The sequence below is a fragment of the Trichosurus vulpecula genome, chromosome 3 (assembly GCF_011100635.1).
Source record: "Trichosurus vulpecula isolate mTriVul1 chromosome 3, mTriVul1.pri, whole genome shotgun sequence".
Classification (NCBI taxonomy): domain Eukaryota; kingdom Metazoa; phylum Chordata; class Mammalia; order Diprotodontia; family Phalangeridae; genus Trichosurus; species Trichosurus vulpecula.
This window is the reverse complement of record NC_050575.1, coordinates 430,151,887-430,170,473: the sequence shown is the minus strand read 5'-3', so window position 1 is coordinate 430,170,473 and position 18,587 is coordinate 430,151,887. Positions and strand designations below refer to the sequence as shown.

Below are 18,587 nucleotides of genomic sequence, written 5' to 3'. Positions count from 1 at the left end.
TATGGTTAAATTTATCTAGTTAGGAGAGGGGGGAGATAGAAATCTCCCACTAATATAATTTTGCTGTCTATTTCTTCCAGTAACTCACTTAACTTCTTTAAGAATTTGGATGCTATTCCACTTGAAGCATACATGTTTAGTATTGATATTACTTTATGTCTATACTGTTAGCAAGATGTAGCATCCTCCTTTATCTCTTTTAGTTAGATATCTATAGTTAGATCTACTTTGTCTGAGATCAGGATTGCTACCACTGCTTTTTTTTTTTTACTTCAGCTGAAGTATAATATATTCTTCTCCCGTCTTTTACCTGTACTCTGTGTGTATCTCTCTGCTTCAAATGTGTTTCTTGTAAACAACAAAATGAAGGATTCTGGTTTTTAATCCACTCTGCCATCCAATTTCTTTTTATGGGAGAGTTCATCCCATTCACATTCACAGTTATGATTACTATGTCTTTCTCTCCATTCTATTTTCCTCCCTGTTTTGCTTTTCTCTCTCCTTTCTCACTTTCTCTCCTCACTGTTGTTTTGATTCTGACCACCACCCCCCTCAATCTGCCCTCCCTTCTATCAGCCCTCTTACCTTTTCTTTCCCCTTTCCCCTACTACTTCTTCCCTCGTCTATCCACCCTCACTTTTCTTTCCCCTTTCCCATCCTACTTCTTACATTTTCCTATGATGTATTCTACCTCCTCCTTTATGTTTCTCCCAATACAATCCCCCTTTTTACCCACAAATTATTTTTTTATCACATAAAATTCAACTCATTCTCAGACCCTCTATCTATGTATACCCCTTCTAAATGCTATTATAACGATACAATTCTCAGGAGTTAAAAGTATCATCTTCCCATATAGGGATGTAAACAGTTTAATCTTACTGAATATCATATTTTCTTTCCTATTTACCTTTTTATGCTTCTCTTGAGGCTTGTATTTGAAGGTCAAATTTTCTGTTCAGTTCTTTTTTTAATCAGGAATGATTGAAAATCCCCTATATTATTGAATGTCCATCATTCCCCGGAAAGATTATATTCAGTTTTTTCTGGATAGTTGATTCTTTATTGTAATCCAAGCTCCTTTCACTTATTTTGCCTTCATATTCCAGCCCTGCTGTCCTTTAATGTAGAAGATTGCTACATCCTTCATAATTCTGACTGTGGTTCCACAATATTTAACTTGTTTCTTTCTGGCTGTTTGCAGTATTTTCTCCTTGACCTGATGATTCCAGAATTTGGTTACTATATTCCTTGGAGTTTTTATTCAAGGTCTCATTAAGGAGGTCGGTGGATTCTTTCAATGACTATTTTACCCTCTGATTCTAGGACCTCTGGCAGTTTCCCTTACCACTTCTTGAAAGATGTTGTCCAGGTTATTTTTTTAAACCATGGCTTTCAAGTAGACCAATAATTCTTAAATTATCTCTCCTGGATCTATTTTCAAGATCACTTTTTCTCCAATGAGGTGTTTTATGTTTTCTCTTATTTTTATTCATTGTTTTGATTTTGTTTGACTGATTCTTGAGGTCTCATAGAGTCATTAGTTTCCACTTGCTGAATTCTAATTTTTAAGGAATTGTTTTCTTCAGTTAGCTTTTGTACCTCCTTTTCCACTTGGCCAACTCTAATTTTTAAGGAACTGTTTTCTTCAGTGGATTTTCTTTCCATTCGGCCAATTGTATTTTTTAAAGAATTGTTTTCTACATTCAATTTTTGTCCTTCCTTTTACAAGCTGTTGACTCTCTCTTGCCTACCTCCTATTTTTTATCCAATTTTTTCTTCTACCTCTTTTATTTGGCTTTTAAAATCCTTTTTGATCACTTCCAAGAAGGCTTTTTGGGCTTGAGACCAGTTTGTATTCCCATTTGATGTTTCGGATGTAGGTATATTGACAATGTTATCCTCTTCTGAGTTTGTGTTTTGATCTCTGTAGCCATAAAAAGAGTTTATCAGTAGTGTTTGTTTTTGCTTGTTTGGTCATTTTTTGCCTGTTTCCTGGTTTTTAAGTTGAGCTCTGCTTCTGGGGTACAAGGAGCCCTGTCCCAAGCTTCTCGTCCTGGAATCCAGGGACCTGGCCATTGGCTTTGTGTGCTGGGGCCTCAGGTGCTGGCACCTGGAGTCTTTAGGTGTCTGTTAGCTTACCTGGTCCTGAGCTGGGGTCCTAGTGATAGTGTCTTGCATGGGCTAAGGCAAGGTGGGGTTTTTCTTCATTTCTCTGAGCTGTGGTGAATCATGGGGAAGTCTGGTTGCTGGAAGATGCCTGCCCACATGGAGCTACATTGAAGCATGGGAAGGTATGCTTCTGGGGGACACTTACCTACACAGGGCTGCATGAGTGCATGTGGTGGTTCTCTGAGCTAGAGTCCACTGGTTCCCCTGCCTGTGCTAAGGTATGTGGGGTGGATGTGTCCTGGTGTTGGCATTTGCCTGCTCCCCTGCTCTGGACCTCAGGATCTCCCACTGGTTTGTTGAGGTGGAGCCTGCTGATGATTTGCTGGGACGCCTCTTGTCTTGGACTGTGCTCCCCTTTTACCAGAGTAATACAGAACCTATTTGAAGATCCTCTCAGTCTCAAGAATCAAAAGACTGCTTCTCCCTGCCCTTTTGCTGACTCTGCTCTTCCAGCACCTGTTCTGGGGTGCTGTTTTATGGGTGTTCAGAGATGAGAATTGGAGAGGGACAACAATCTATTGCTTAATCTGTCACTTGGTTCCCAGAAGTCTGAGGCCTTTTATCCATTTTTAAATTTTTTTAGCTTCAAAGAAAAGCATACCTCCCTATGCTTCAATGTAGCTCCATGTGGGCAGGCATTAAAATTTTAGGGTCAGGAAGGATCTGAAGCTTCCTTATCTGTTGTGTCATGACATGTATGCTTATATGATTTTATGTGTATGTATGCGTATGTGTGAGAGACAGACAGTCAGAGACAGACTCAGAGAGATAGAGAGAGAACAAGACAGAGAAAGAGAGTAAGGTGGAGAGAGAAGAGAAAGAAAAAGGAGAAAAGAAGGAGAAAGGGGAGAGAGAGAGACAGAGTTAGCTTAACTTCTGAGCACATCCCTTCAGCACACAGGATTCATGATATAGAACCATAAAACTTCCATGTAGTCTTCAAGTACTTGACCTCTTTTTATTTTTATGCTTCAGCCTCATTTTCCAACATATATTTCACCATCTTCCCCTATGTCTACTTTTGCATTAAAGACAACAAATTTTAAAGAAATAAATAACACACATAATTAATATAATTTATATTTATAGACTATATTTAATTTTTTTAATATGGAAGGTATTATTGAATTGTTTGAGGAGCTAGCTGGCACAATGGATAAAATAAGAGCCTGGAGTCAGGAAGATCTGATTTCAAACCCAGCCTCAGGCATTTACTAGTTGTGTGATCCTGGGCAAGTTATTTAACCCTGTTTGCCTCAGTTTCCTCCTCTGTAAACATGTTCTGCAGAATGAAATTGCAAACTACTCCATTATCTGTGCCAAGAAAACCCCAGAAATGAGTCATAAGGAATTTGATATGACTGAAAAATGACTGGCCTACAAATTAGTTGTACATAGGATGCTTTTATCTCTTCACTCCTTGACATAGATATGAGCACCTAAACTGCAATTGCTTTACTGGTCATTTTTTCTTCCAAATGACCTTCAAGAGCACCCCATGAAATTGTTTCTTGTTGCTTTTGGATGTGAGATAAAGCCAACTTGGCCAAGCCCTTTATTTACCTCTCCAAGAAGGATTGGCTAGCTGTACTTTTCTTTTATCTTCTGGTTTCAATTAGAGTAAGAATGTCAATATTGATATAAATTATTTCTTCTCTGGGTAAGTCTACGTGTTGGTCACTGGACAAAGATCTTGCATCTAGACTACCAACATTTAAGCAAATGTTGATCAAAGAGGTAAAATATTATACTTCCTATCCTAAGACCTCTGTCTGCTTTTCTCCTACCTTGTTATGGTTACTGAAAAAACACAGGCTTGAGAGACATTCTATATTGTTATTTCATTGGTTAGAATGGCCAAAGAAATAGTCACTAATTGGCCATTTGAATAGTGTTGAGATGGTCTGTACCATATTTACTCAAACTGATCTTGGAACAAAGCCATAGGCAATCACCAGGGTACATCAATCAATCAGTCAGTCAGTCAATATGCATTTATTAAGCTTCTCCAAAGCACTGTAACAATGCTGAGGTTGCAGAGATAAAAGTGATCCATTTCCTATCCTCAAGAAACTTGCATTCTGCTGGAAGAGACATTTACACACACATATGTGAGTACACATATACATACATTATATATATACATATATATATATACATATACATATATATATATACACGTATCTGCAAATACACACACAAATGAACATGGAGGGAGATTTGGGGCATGTTTTGGTTTGTAGATGACTGTGAACTCAATGCAGCCTGAGATGAAACAAAATTTGGGTTAATTCTCTACTACCTGTACTAATTTGGGCTTAACAATTAACACCAAGAAAATAGCCAAGTATTCAAACTCTATCACAGAGAGTGTGGCATTAATGGGCTTGCCAAAATTGTTCCAATGTTAAAAGGAAGTTTGCCTAAAAGGGCATTTTATGGAGAACTCTCACAAGGCAAGCACTCACATGCACATCAGAAGAAGGGATGCAAGGATACTTTCAAAGTCTATGTGAAGAACTTTGGACTCAATTGTTGAGGCATGGGAGACACTGGCACAGGACAACCCAGCATGGCATGGCAGCATCAAATAAGGTACTATGTTTTATGAGCAGAGCAGAATTTCAGTAGCTCAAAAGAAATGTGAGGTGCAAAAATTTAGTCATCTCTTCTCCAAATGTTTATCTGGACTATTTGTCCCCAAGCATTCTGAACTCATATTAGTCTGATCAGCGATAGTTGGACACACCGTACCTTGACTGCAACATAATGATGCCACTTTGGTCCTCTTTGAAAATGAAGGGCAACAACCACCACCAACTATCACTTCATATACACATGTGTACATACACATATAACATAAATACAATAAAATGCACATAGTTGCAAATTTACTATGCACACACATGTATACACATATAAATAAACACACATACATGCATTCCATTTCGTATATAGGTACATACACATATAATATACATGAACATATAACACACCTATATTAAAATATACACACATGCATGAATGTTTATATGTACATTCTAGCATAGCAGAAACTGTCTGAGCTCCTGCTGTTCTGTAATGGCCTTTGAGAACCCAAAGTCACCTTCATGACACAGTGAAAAAAGATGGCAATTTGTGGAGAGGCAACTTTATCTCCTCACCAAAATCCTACTGAACATTGTTGAACAGATCATTACATGCTCACTATTGAGGAAAAAATAATAATCTGGCATCTATAACCTTGATTTTCAATACTTTTGATAACTCTATTTCCATATAGTTACTTTTCTTTTTAATTCTGAAAAAACATTTTGGTCATTTGTAATATGATTCAAGGGTGGAGGAGTCTACAGTCTTCACCAGACTGCTTAAAGAATGCATGGCAAAATAACCCTATATATAGAGTAACATGAATTAAAAGGAGGATGGGAAGAAATGAATCAACGAATTAAGTCAAATGAATATCTATTGTGAATGTTTTCTAGTATTGCCAATGGGTTCACCAAAATCAATGTGCTATTTCTAGGGCTCAAGTGAGAGCTGAATAGCCAAACTAAAAAGTTTTGGAGACTAAAAACACCTACTAAGACAGGCCAAATAGTGAAAGATAGGATCAAGGGGTGGAATATCCAAGGATTGTTTTAGCAAGTAATCATAACATACCTGAGTACCTTATTAAATGAGGTTGGAAATGTCTAATAGAGTATGTCCCCAAATATATCAAACACACACCATCAAAATAGTGTTCTGGCCCATGGTAAACAAAGTTCTAGGAATCAGGAGTACTGTCAGTAAATCATAGAGACCCAACCAAAGGGGGTAAAGAAGAGCAGTAGCTTCACGGTGATTGGAAAGGTTGGTGACAGACCCCAGATTTGGATCTACTTTTGTGTGGGATAGGGTCCAAGAAAGATATGTGGGTACAGGGAACAAAACAAGGATCCAATTACTGGGCTGAGGTGCAATTTAGATCCTTCACCATGATGAGCAGGCTAAGAGCAGGAGGCTAGATATATGGTCCAAGATTAGGAGAAGGCTTTGGATGTCAATAGCAGGCCAATGTGTTGGTGTATTTTGTTCAAATAGACATTTCCTACAAAAGATGGCTTCACAGGGGCAGTGATGAGTTACTAAGAAATGACAGAGATTCAAAAAGCAAAGAACATTAATAGAACATCAAAATTCACAGGAGAAGACAACAAAAAAGGAACCAGAAAGGCACACAGAAACAAACTTGGGAATTATCTCATTAACATCAAATTTATTATACTCTTCTTTTAAAAAAATGACATAAAAGTATACAGTTTCATATGCAGCATTCTTCTTGTTTTTGTTGTCTTTTTTGTGTTTGGATGGCCATATTTGTTGATGATGGTTAAGATAATAAAAAAGACAATGTTTAAACACAGAAAGCCACAAGAAGGAGCAAAAACAAAATGAATTGAGATGTTGACAAGATCCTTCAAACCAAGTCAACATATTTTGTGATAAAATGCAGCTTTGATGCCAAAGTAGGAACGGTGCAGGATGGCAAAGAGGATTTTGTAAAATATAGTTGTTTTAGAAAGTGAAAGAGGCCAAAAGCCTTAAGTCTGTAGATCATGAATGCTTAAAGAGGAGAGGTGAGAAGCACTGCGAGCATCCAATGGCATCACAACAAAAGGAGTTCATTGACTCTGTTGCCAGACAGTAAGTGACTACTTGCAGATGTGGTAATCATAACAGAATCATGAAGGATGCACTAGTTAGAGCCAAGGTAAAAATTAAGGTTAAATTAAAAGAAAAGATAATAATACAAAAACTATACTCTAGAAAATTATTGTAGCCATCATTGTGAAGTTGGAACCCACTGACTTTCCCCTTCTCAAATTACTATTTATATTCTTATCAGTTTATATGGCATACTTACACAGTACAATAGAAAGCTGCTTGAGATAAGGTATTGTTTGTTGTTATTGTCGTTCTTACTATTTGTATCCCTAGTGCCGAGCACAATGGAATGCACATAGTAGAAGATCAATAAATTCTTGATAGAATTTAGATGTAGAGACGTGGAGACCTTGGTTCATGTCCTACTCCTGACACAAATGTTCGTTATCATATACATTACTTAACTTTTCCAGCTAGGTGACACAGTGGAAGAGCACGGTTTTGGAATCAGGAAAAATAGAAGAAGAGGAAAGAAAGGGAAAATATTACATTGATTTGGGATTGAAACTGAACTTAGTTAACAAGTTGTTGATGGTAGGAAATATCAAATGGAAAAAAATGGTAGAAATACTGACCTTCACCACATCGATTTCATTTATGATGGTCAATTAAGAATAATTACCATAATGGGAAGCCCAAAGAGCTTTAGCCAACAGAAGTTATCAGTGTCTCTTAAATGATATCCAGGGTTATTCAAAACAGTTTCCTTTGGCAATAAATGGGGTAAGAGGAAGAGAAATTCACTATTAAACAGATGAGAATATGTGCAGATGATTACGTTGTGAGCGATGATTGAGCTAGTCAATCAGCCCATAAGCCTGGGCTATATATGGAAATCAACAATGATTTCAATATAAAATGACTAAATGCAAATATATAAAAAGTTATTAATACAAGATAGATTGAGAAAGAGGGCACTAGCTTTTGGGGAGATCTGAAGAAGTTTCATTTAGTTCATGGTTCTTAAAGGTTCATGCATTTTAAAGGAAGGAAAGTACTCTGTGAAATAAAGGTGAGGAAGCAGTGCATTCCATGTATTTGGGATGGCCAGTGCAGTAGTATAGAAAATGGAGATGGAATATTTTGAATGTGGGAAAAAGAAAAAAGGCCTGTTTGGCAGACTGAAGAGTGTAGGAGGAGGAGTCATGGCCAGTAAGGTTGGAAGGCTATCAGACGAGGACAGGTTGTGAAAAGATATAAGGATGGAGAGGGGGAAATGAGTATTTATTAAGCACCTACTATATTCTAGGCACTATACTAAGCACTTTACAGATGTCTCATTTGGTTGATTTATCTTTAAAAATCCAAACAAATGAGTTTATATTTTATCCTAGAAACAATAGGATACCACTAGAGGTGATAGTGTAAGGGAGTCATATCCTGTATTCTTAAGTTAAGAGAAATTAGATTGGCAAAAATGAGTAGGATAGACTCCAGTGGGAAGACTTGAGACCAGGAGATCAATGAGGAGGCTATTACAATAATCTAGGCAGGATACAAGGAGTGCTTAAAGTAAGGTGGTCAATGGGTGAGCGAAAAAGGACAAGTCTAATTCAAGAGTTTTGTGGAGGTAGACAGAGCAGGGCTTGACCAATGATTGGTGGTGTGGGATGAAGGAGTGTGTGGAATCCAGGACCATGGCCTGTTTTTGAGCCTAGAACATTGGAGAAATGTCCATTCAGTGGCCAAAGCTCCATAACTGTGAGTCAGGCACATAGAAATGATAGTTAAAGCCACGGGAGCTGATCAATTTGCCAAGAAAGCAAAGAGGGCCCAGATATTCTCAGGGAATGTCCACAGTTAGGGGGAGATGATACAGATGATAGACCAGCAAAGGAGACTGAGAAGCAGTGGTCAGATGGGGCTGGAGGAGAAGCAGAGTCAGCAGTGTCATACAAAGCCAGAGAGGAGCAAGTACCCAGTAACACAATGTGGTTAAGTCAAGAATAAGCATTTACTATGAGCATATTAAATGCCAAGAATTGTGCTGAGCCCTTGGCAACAAGAGTTCCAAATGTAGTAGAAAGGAAGAGAAGGATGAGAGAACATCAGATTTACAGTTAGAGTATCCAATTTGGAAACTTTGGAAAGAGAAATTTGGGTGGGTGATAAAGTTGGAAGTCAGGTTGCAAAGGGTTGAAGACTGAGTGAAAGAAGTGGAGACAGTGAATGTAGACAGATTTTTTCAAGGTGTTTGGTTTATAAAGGCTAGAGATATGTAGGAAAATATATATGAGGGTTAGTAGGGGATAGGAAATGGCTTTTTCAAAAATTGGCAAGAGTTGGATATGTCGAAAAGTAGTAGGGAAGGAACCAATTGGTAGGGAAAGTTTGGCATGACCAAGCATACAACCCACTGTCAAAGATGAGATTGGATGGGGACAAATTCATGGAGAAGTATAACTTTTTCAGATTGAGGAAAAGGAGAAAAGAGTGGGACATGATGTTAAGGAGATTGGAGATGATAGGAATGGGAGAAAAGAGAGCTGATGTAGAAGGACCTCAATTCTCTCACTAATGTAATATCCAAGATCCTCCACTGGTAGAGAAGTGTGAAGAAGGAATGGTAGGCATGAGGAGAGAAGTGTGGAATAGCTTTGATAGAGAGTGAGCTAAGGAATCAATCAGGGAAGAATAAAACCTCTGCATTGCTGCATTAATATTGATAAGGTCTGACCAGAGTCTGGTACAAAAACTTTATTGCCTCCTTTATTTTGGGCAATGTTAAGTGGTAACAGGAGATTAATATTTCACTTGGAGGCAGCTAGGAGTCAGAAGATAAAGTACTGGGAGTGGAGCAAGGAAGACCTGAATTCAAATTTGGCCTCAGAGGCTTACTAGCTGTATGACCTTGGACAAGTCACATAACCTCTGTTTGCCTTAATCCACTGGAGAAGTAAAAGGCAAATCACTCCCATATCCTTGTCAAGAAAACCCCATGGAGAGTATGGTACACAGAGTCACAAAGAGTTGGACGTGACTGAACAACAGGAGCAACAATTTTCATATAGTTAAGGTGACATTAGTCTGTCCTTATTGTTTGGTTCCAAATTTCATTTACATCTCTTGTATTTGCAGTCCTTTAAAGCCCCTCAGATTATTTTCAGTTGAGCTTCTATCTAGAAATGCCTGACTCTGTCTCTTACTTGTGAAGTTGATTTTTTGAACTAAAATATGGCTTTACAGTCTTTCCTATTACATTTCACCTTACTAGATTTGATATCGTTCTTAGTCTAGCCTATAGAGATATTTTTGACCACTACTTTATGTTATTTGATAATTCGATGACTATGGCATTTGTGACTTATTCTGAGTCATTGATAGGAATAATGAAGTCTTACAGGTGCAAGGGTAGGTCCCTGGCACACTCCACAAGTAATTATTGACTCTGAACTGTTAGTAACTAATCATTTAGTCTGACCTTTCAACCCAATCTGTATTGAGCTAATTGTCATTTCTGCAGGTCCCCATTTTCTCAGTCATCTCAAGGACACCATGAGATTCTTTGTCATATACTTTGCTAAAATCTAGATAAATTGCACATATAATATTCCTCTAAACAGTTTGCCTGGTAACCCTATTAAAACCAACAACTCCATTAACAAGAACTTATTTTTTGCCATTTTAAAATTTATTTTTAGTTTTCAACATTCACTTTTATGAGATTTTGAGTCTTCCCTCCCCTTTCCCAAGGTGGCATGCAATCCAATATAGGATATATACATATATATGTGTACATACACACACACACAAACACAAACACATATACATACATACATACATATATATATATATATATATATATATATATATATATATATATAGAGAGAGAGAGAGAGAGAGAGAGAGAGAGAGAGAGAGAGAGAGAGAGAGAGAACAGTGAGAGAGCCATGGCCGAAGGTCAGAGGGCTGGAAGGCCAGACCGCTCAGGCTCTGCCAGCACCTCTGGCTCTGCTGGGAGGCGGGTGTAGGAGCCGTAGCTCTGCATGAGCTAGTGAAGCACGTCTAAGGCGGATCCCTCGGCATCTGGTCCCTCACCCCCAGGTGGCACAGGTGGGCTCTGGAATGACTGGACAGGCCCTTTCTGGTCTCAAACCAGGCCCCGCACACGTGGCCATCAGGCTCTCTGCCCGAATCACTGTCTAAAGTGAGGTTCAGGGGCCCCTCATCCTCTGGCTGGGGCTGCTGCTCCTTCGGGGAGCCTGACATGGGTCTCAGGGGCAGCTTGGGGCTCTTGGGCGGCGGGGACCCCGACAAGGCAGGCGGCACCTTCTTGAGAGAGGCGAGCCTGGTGGGTGGGAAAGGCCCCTAGATGAGAAGCCAGGGGGTGACTCGGTGGCCTTGTCGATGGGGGGATCGGGGGCTCCGTCAGTTGCCTTGCTGAGGGTCAGCAGGCCTGGGCGGGGGGAGGCAGCGACTGGCTCCTTGGGGGAGCCGGCTTTCTTGGCCAGGGGTGGGGGCGGGGGGCCGCTGTCCAGTTCTCCTTTCTGCTTCATCAGCTCAAAGGCAGGCAGATGGGAGCCCCGCTACTTTCGGCCTCAGCCAAGCCTAGCCGCCGCAGGTGGGAACGAGCATGACTGGAAAGGCCCTGTCTGGTCTCCAAACAAACGCCACACACCTCACGCGTTGTCTGATTCTGAGCCTTGAGAGCTGGGGGCTCATGTTTCCTCCCCTGGGGGGACCTCTGGAGACGTCTGGTCACCCAACCTGTTGGTGGTCTGCTCCAGCGGCCCGGGTGGAAGGGCCAGTTCCACAGCCACCATCTCTTCTTCCTCAGAGGCCAGATCCGGTGCGACTCCGGGGCTGGGGCTCGGGCCTGCTCCAGGTCCCTGGCCTGCTCCAGCTCCAGCTTCCACGGGAGCAGCGTATGCGGCGGCGCAGGCGAAGGGGAGAGTGAAGGGGACCCCGCCACGGGCGCGCGCTCCCGGGCCCCACCCCGCGCGGCCCCGCCTCCGCAGTTGCCCTCACGTCAGCTTTTGTCTCTGGGCACTGGTCGGTGGAGGCGGCCATCTTGGGTCCAGCGCCCGCGGGGCGGCCTCTACAGAGTTTTTCGTAGGAATGGGTGGGTGCTGTCTTTTGTCAAATGGTTTTTCTTTACCTACCGAGCTGATCATATTAATTTTATTATTGATATGGTCAACGATGCTGATTGTTTTCCTAATATTGAATCAACTGTGCATTCCTGGTATAAATCCCACCTGGTCATAGTGTATTGTCCTCAAGAGAAATTGCTGTAATCTCTTGGCTAATATTTTATTAAAATCTTTGCATCTATATTCGTTAGGGAAATTTGCCTATAATTTTCTTTCTCTGTTTTGGCTCTTCCCAATTTAGGTATCAGCACCATATTTGTGCAATAAAAAAATGGCAGGACTCCTTCTTTGCCTATTTTTCCAAATAGTTTGTATAGTATTGGGATTAATTGTTCTAGAAATGTTTGATAGGATTCACTGGCAAATCAATCTGGCCCCGGAGAATTTTTCTTAGGGAGTTTATTGAAGACTTGTTCAATTTTTTTTTTTTTTCTGAGATGGGGTTACTTAAGTATTTTATTTCTCCTTCCACTAATCTAGGCAGTTTATAATTTTGTAAATATTCAGCCATTTCACTAAGGTTGTCAGATTTATTGGCATACAGTTGGACAAAATAGCTTCTATTTATTGTTTTAATTTTCTCTTCATTGGTGGTGAATTCTCCTTTTTCGATATTAGTGATTTGATTTTCTTAATTTTTAAAAATCAATATTAAACAAAAATTTATCTTTTTTATTGTTTATTTTCATAAAATCAGTTCTTAGTTTTATTTATTAGTTCAATGGTTTTTAAAATTTCAATTTAATTAATTTCTCATTTGAGTTTCAGAATTTCTAATTTTGCATTTAATTGGGAATTTTTCATTTGTTCTTTTCTAGGTTTTTTAGTTGCATACCCAATGAAATGACCTCCTCTTCTTCTATTTTATTCATGTAAGTATTTAGAAATATAAAATTAGACCTAAGAACCTCTTTGGCTTCATCTCATAGTTAGTATGTTTTCACATTATTGTCATTCTCTTGGATGAAGGTATTGATTGTGTCTATGATTTGTTGTTTGACCCACTCATTCCTTAGGATTAGATTATTTAGTTTCCAATTAGTCAAATTTTTAGTCTATCTTTTCATGGCCCTTTGTTACATGCAATTTTTATTGCATCATGATCTGAAAAGGAGGCATATAATATTTCTGCCTTTCTGCATTGTATTGTGAGGATTTTATGCCCTAGTACATGGTCAGTTTTTGTGTAGGTGCCATGTAATGCTGAGGAAAAAAAAATGTATATTTCTTTCTATCCCCATTCAATTTTTTTAAAATTTTAAGTGCTTTTTTATTTTTAGTTTACAACACTCAGATCCATAAGTTTTTGAGTTCCAAATTTTCTCCCACTCCCTCTACTCCCCACTCCTTCCCAAGACGGCATGTAATCTGATATAGTTTCTACATATACCTACAATACCTACAATAGTCAAATTGTAAAGAAGAACTATAAGCAATGGAATGAACCATGCGAAAAAAAGACAAAACCAAAAAAAGAAGGGAAAAAAAAGAATAGATTGCCTCAGTCTGTATTCATACTCCGTAATTCTTTTTCTGGATGTAGATAGCTTTTTCCATCATGAGTCTTTTGGAGTTGTCTTAGAACCTTGTATTGCTGAGAAGGGCCAAGTCTATCAAAGTTAGTCATCACAGATACCTGTGCATCTGTAATCGTGTATACTGTTCTCCTGGTTCTGCTTCCCTCACTCAGCATCAGATCATGTAAGTGTTTCCAGATTATTATGAAGTCTGTCTGCTCCTCATTTCTTATGGCACAAGAGTATTCCATTATATTCATATACCACAACTTATTTAGCCATTCCACAATTGATAGGCATCCCCTTGATATCCAATTCTTTGCCAACACAAAAAGAGCTGCTATAAATATTTTTGTACATACTGGTCCATTTACCATTTGTGTGATCTCTTTGGGTTACATTCCTACAAGTGGTATTGCTGGGTCAAAGGGTATGCACATTTTTATATCCCTTTGGGCATAGTTCCAAATTGCCCTCCAGAATCAGTTCAGATCACTTCACAACTCCACCAGTAATGTAACAGTGTTCCTATTTTCCCACATCTTCTCTAGCATTTATCATTTTCCTGTTTTGTCATGTTAGCCAATCAGACAGGAGAAATGTGGTATGTTAGAATTGATTTGCATTTCTCTAATCAATAGTGATTTAGAGCATTTTTTCATATGACTACAGATTCATTTCTTTAATTTCTTCCTCTGAAAACTGCCTGTTCACATCCTTTGACCATTTATCAATTGGGGAATGACTTGTTTTCCTATATATTTGACACATTTCCATGTATATTTTAGAGATGAGGCATTTATCAGAGAAGCTGGTCATAAAAATTATTTTCCAGTTTTCTACTTCCCTCCTAATCATTGTTGCATTGGCTTTGTTTGTACAAAAACATTTCAATTTAATGTAATCGAAATTATCCATTTTGCCTTTTGTAATGATCTCTATCACTTGTTTGGTCATAAATTCTTCCCTTCTCCACAAATCTGACAGGTAAACTATTCCTTGCTCTCCCAAATTGCTTATAGCATCAGCCTTTATATCTAAATCTGAGCAGTTTTTTGTGAAATAGTGAGTTCTTATCTCAGAAGGGGACACTTTGGGTTTATCAAAGATTAGATTGCTATAGTCATTGATTACTGCATCTTGTGTACTTAACTATTCCATTGATCCACCACTCTTTCTTAGCCAGTACCAAGTAGTTTTGATGATTGCTGCTTTATAATACAGTTTAATATCTGGTATGGCTAGGCTATCTTCCCTAGCATTTCTCTTCATTAATTCCCTCAATATTCTGTACCATTCGTTCTTCCAAATGAATTTTGGAAAGCTATGTTTTTGGTAGTTTGATTTGTATGGCACTAAGAAAGTAAATTAATTTAGGGAAAATTGTCATTTTGTAGCAACAATTGGGCTAGTAGTTACTGTGGCTGTGTAAGACAAATGAAACCAGCATACAGATGGGCTTCTAACACAGGTTCTTTGATCTGCCTTTCTAAGGAAAGTAACTGTAAGGGGTTAACAACCTCAGTTTAATCAAACATACATATCATTCACTTAGTTCAGGGAGAAGAGATCAGCCCCCTGAACTTGAGGGCAAATACAAAACAGAAATTACAAACATCAACAGACAGACTTTGTCTGATCCAAATCACAATTCATAGTTACTAGAGAAGCACCAATATCTGTCTGGGTTATCAAAGCTGGGGCGGGCGGTGGGAGGGGAGGGGGTAGGGCGGCATTACAATGGCTTGCCCAGAGTCTTGACACTTGTTCCATGAGTGAGCCCCAAAAGTCAAACACCAAGCTCCCCTCAATTATATCCTGTTAGGATCCCTGAGGGCTCTGACTTCACCCAGGCTGGGTATGTGAAAGTTCCCCATCCCCAGTATCACATCATATACAAGTCAATGACTCCTGATTGCCTCAGTGCTGAGGCTGAGAAATATTCCAAATCAAAGACAGCAAAAAGTTGCCCACCAATTCAAACAAAAGGGAGACTTGATAGTCTTAGCATCCCAAAAGGGAAGAACAGGGAAAACTCTGATTTCCTTAACATATTTGTATTATGTTAGCTCAGTCTAAGCACAAGCAAGTGATTTTTTTCCTCATTTATTTAGATCTGACTTTATTCATGTGAAATGTGTTTCATAATTGTGTTCATATAGCCCCTGGGTTTGTCTTGGCAGGTAGACTCTCAAATATTTGATAGTGTCTACAATAACTTTAAATGGAATTTCTTTTTCTATCTCTTGCTGTTGGGCTTTGTTAGTAACATATAAGAATGATGAGGATTTATGTGGGTTTATTTTATATCCTGCAACTTTGCTAAAGTTTTTTTTTTTTATTATTTCAAATAGTTTTTTTTTACTTGAGACTCATGTCATCTGCAAAGAGTGATAACTTAGTTTCTTCTTTGCCTATTCTAATTCCTTCATTTTTTCTTTTCTTATTGTTAAAGCTAAGATTTCTGGCACCAAGTTGAATAATCGAGGTGATAATGGACATCCTTGTTTCGCCCCCATCTTATTGGAAATGTGTCTAGCTTATCCCCATTACATATAATGCTTGCTGATAGTTTTAGGCAGATGTTACTTATCATTTTATGGAAGACTCCATTTATTCCTGTGTTTACTATTGTTTTTAATTGGGAATGGGTGTTGTATTTTGTCAAAAAGCTTTTTTTGCATCTATTGATATAATCAAATGGTTTCTGCTAGTTTTGTTGTTGATATGATCAGTTATGCTGATAGATTTCCTAATATTGAATCAGCCTTGCATTCCTGGAATAAATTCTAACTGATCATACTGTATTATTTTTGTGATAAGCTGTTTCAGTCTTTTTGCTACTATTTTATTTAAAAATTTTGCACCTATATTCATTAAGAAAATTGATCTATAATTTTCCTTCTCTGTTTTGACTCTTCCTGGTTTAGGTATTAGAGCCATATTTGTGTCATAAAAAGAAATTGGTAGGACTCCTTCGCCTATTTTCCCAAATAGTCTATAAAGTATGGGAATTAATTGTTCTTTAAATTTTGATAGAATTCACTAGTAAATGCATCTGGCCCTGGAGAATTTTTTTCCCAGGGAGTTCATTGATGATTTGCTCAATTTCTTTTTGTGAGATGGGATTTTTTAGGTATTTTGCTTCCTCTTCTATTAATCTGGGCAATTTATATTTTTTGTAAATATTCATCCATTTCCATATGATTATAAAATTTATGGGCAAACAATTATGCAAAATAATTTATAATTTTTTTTAACTTCCTCTTCATTGAAGGTGAATTCACCTTTTCATTTTTGATACTGGTAACTTGGTTTTCTTTTTTCTTTTTTTAATCAAATTGACCAAAGGTTTATCAATTCTGTTTTTTTTTTTCACAAAACCAGCTCTTATTTTTATTTATTAGCTTAACAGTTTTCTTGATTTCAATTTTATTAATCTTTCCTTTGGTTTTCAGTATTTCTAATTTTGTATTTAATTGGGGATTTTCAATTTGTTCTTTTTCTAGCTTTTTCAATTGCATGCCCAATTCATTGATCTCCCCTTTCTCTATTTTATTCATGTAAGCATTCAGAGATATAAAACTTCCCCTAAGAACTGCTTTTGCTGCATCCCATAAGTTTTTGGTATGTCGTCTCATTATTGTCATTCTCTTGAATGAAGTTATTGAATGTTTCTGTGATTTTTTTTTCTTTGACCCACTTATTCTTTAGGATTAGATTATTTAGTTTCCAATAAATTTTTAGTCTATCTTTCCATGGTCCTTTATTACAACTAATTTTTATTGCATCATGATCTGAAAAGGATGCATTGATTATTTCTCCCTTTCTGCACTGGAATGTGAGGTTTTATGCACTAGTACATGGTCAGTTTTTGTGTATGTGCCATGCACCACTAAAAAAAAGTATATTCCTTTCAATGCCCATTCAGTTCTCTCTAGAAGTCTATTATATCTATCTTTTCTAAAATTCCATTCATCTCCTTAACCTCTTTCTTGTTTATTTTGAGGTTAGATTTATCAAGTTCATAGAGGGGGAGGTTGAGGTCCCCCACTAGTATGGTTTTGCTGTCTGTTTCTTCCTCTAACTCCCTTAACTTCTCCTTCAAGAGTTTGGATGCTATACCACTTGGTACATATATGTTAAGTAATGATATTACTTCATTGTCTATGGTGCCTTTTACCAGGCTATAGTTTCCTTCCTTATATTTTTTAACTAGATCTATCTTTGCTTTAGCTTTGTTTTCTATTAGGATTGCTACCCCTGCCTTTCTTACTTCAGATGCAGCATAATGTATTCTACTCTAGCCTGTTACATTTACCCTGTCTATATCCCCGTGTTTTAAATGCATTCCTTGTAAACAACATATTGTAAGATTTTTTTTTTAAATCCATTCTGTTATACACCTCTGTTTTATGGGAAAGTTCATCCCATTCACATTCACAGTTATGATTACTATTTGTCTCTTTTTTTCATCATATCCCCCCGCTCCATTTATGCATATATTTCTCCCTTCTCCCTTCCCCTCCTCAAAAGAGTTTTGCTTTTGACCACCACCTCCCTCAATATTCCCTTTTTGTCTGTCCCCTCTTATTTTACCATTGTCCCTTAGTACTTCTTCCCTCACTTCTAATCACACCCCCTTTTTCTTTCCCCTTTCCCCTCCTACTGCCTGTAGTCCAAGTTTGATTTCTTTACTTAACAGAGTATCTTATACCCTCCTTGAACCGAATCCAATGAGAGTAAATTCAAATACTGCTCTTCTCCCTCTCTTTTTTCCCTCTACTATAATATATTTCTGTGCCTCTTCACATGCTGTAATTTACCCTTTTCTGCCTCCTCCTTACCTCTTATCCCATTACAATCTCTACATCCCTTAATTATTTTTTTATCATCACATCAGTTAATTTATACCTATACCCTCTGTCTGTGTATATCCCTTTTAGATGGTTAATAGCTATACCATTCTCAAGATTAACAAATACCATCCTCCCATATAGGGATACAAACAATTTGCCATTGTTAAATAACAAGATTTTTTTTTTCTTTCCCTGGTTACCTTTTTATGCCTCTCTTGAGTCTTGTATTTGAA

The 18,587-nt window shown here is 38.0% G+C and overlaps 1 pseudogene; it reads right to left on the bottom strand.

Moving 5' to 3' along the window:
• Positions 1-10,786: 10,786 nt before the first annotated feature.
• On the bottom strand, positions 10,787-11,895 carry LOC118842818 (annotated as a pseudogene).
• Positions 11,896-18,587: the final 6,692 nt, after the last annotated feature.